A 1,733-nucleotide genomic window follows, 5' to 3' on the forward strand; every position below is an offset into this window, starting at 1 on the left:
CAGGAGTAGTTGGAGGTTGCTGTGAGCTGTGATGCCAGGGCATCTACCCAGGGGACCAGCTTGAGGCTCCGGCTAAAAAAAAAAATGTCTGGGAGAATCTGACTACAGAAAATATACTTGTGTGAGTGATTCTCTTAGGTGCAGACTCCGCTCGAGTACTGCTCCAAGAACGGAAGCAAACTTGAGCAAGTCGCAGACCTTAGTTCCCAGCCATGGAACTTACCAGAGGGAAGGAAGGAGTAGGTAAGGGAAAACAAGTGAACCTTAGCTCTCTGACTCTTCAACTCTTCTGGTATCATTAACTTTCTTTAACCGGTTTCCCTGAAGGAGAAAGATCTCTGCTAGAAACAGCAGATGATAGAAAAGTATGCTGGGTTGGGCGCTTGTAGCTCAGGGGTTAGAATGCCAGCTCTGTGCACCAGGGGTGGTGGGTTTGAACCCAGCCCAGGCCTGCTTAACAACAACAAAAAGTATGCTGTTTTGTTTTAGGAAGCCTATATGAATGCTTTCTCATTTACAGTGGTGACAGAAGACCCAAAGAACTGGTAGAAAAGGCAAATGTTGAAATAAAAACCAAATCATCCAACATTTAATTTGATTTGATGGCAGAAAAATAGATAATACCTACACATGTTGTTTTAACTACTGGCTTTTGTGGGGAGCTCCAGAACTTTAAGAGCCAGATAATGTTTTAGGCCATAGGTCACATAGCATATTCTTTTCTTTATTTAACATCCTTTAAATCTTTTTACAATCCTTTAAAAATGTAAGAACTACTGAGTAAGGTAGCTCATGCCTGTAAATGTAGCACTTTGGGAGGCCAAGATGGGAGGACCATTTAAGGCCAGGTATTTGGGATCAGCCTGGGCAACATAGCAAGAACCTATCTCTCAGAAAACAAAAAAAGCAGGCTGGGCGCAATGGCTCACACCTATAATCCTAGCCCTCTGGGAGGGCAAGTTAGGTCGACTGCCTGAGCTAACCAGTTCAAGACGAGCTTGAGCCAGAGGGAGACCCTGTTTCTTAAAAAAAAAAAAAAAGAAAAAATAGCTGTGCATTGTGGTGGGCACCTGTAGTCCCAGCTACTTGGGAGGCTGAGGCAAGTGAATCACTTAAGCCCAAGAATTTGAGGTTTCCGTGAGCTACGATGCCACGGCACTCTACCAAGGGCGACTAAGTGAGACTCTGTCTCCAAAATAAATAAATAAATGAATAAATAAAAATAAATGGGCTGAGGTGGGTGGATTGCCTGACCTCACAGGTTCAAGACCAGCTTGAGCCACAGCAAAACCTCGTCTCTAACAATAGCTGGGTATTGTAGCAGGTGCCTGTAGATCCAGCTGGTTGGGAGGCTGAGGCAAGAGAACCACTTGAGACCAAGAGTTGGAGGTTGCTGTGAGTTATGACGCCATGGCACTCTACTGAGGGTGACAAAGTGAGCCTCTGTCTCAAAAAAAGAAAAAAATAAATAAATAAATGCCAGTTGTAATTTTTCTTCAGTACAAGAAAACCTAAAGTTCAAGAGAAACTGTTAAAATCTGGCAGATGACTGAGGAACCAGGGTACGGCTATAAGACCGCTCTAAGCAGGAGATGAGGAGACCTCCCTGCTTCCATTTTTTTTTTTTATTTTTTATTTTTTTGAGACAGAGCCTCAAGCTGTCCCCCTGGGTAGAGTGCCATGGCATTACAGCTCACAGCAACCTCCAACTCCTGGGCTCAAGCGAGTCTCCT

The 1,733-nt window shown here is 44.2% G+C and overlaps 1 protein-coding gene across 1 annotated transcript in view; it reads right to left on the minus strand.

Moving 5' to 3' along the window:
* Positions 1-1,733, minus strand: part of FUCA1 (alpha-L-fucosidase 1) — a 23,719-nt gene that overhangs the window by 20,047 nt on the left and 1,939 nt on the right. The gene's annotated exons all lie outside the window — the stretch shown is intronic.

Source organism: Otolemur garnettii, unplaced genomic scaffold, assembly GCF_000181295.1.
Source record: "Otolemur garnettii isolate 467f Iridium unplaced genomic scaffold, OtoGar3 scaffold00156, whole genome shotgun sequence".
NCBI lineage: Eukaryota > Metazoa > Chordata > Mammalia > Primates > Galagidae > Otolemur > Otolemur garnettii.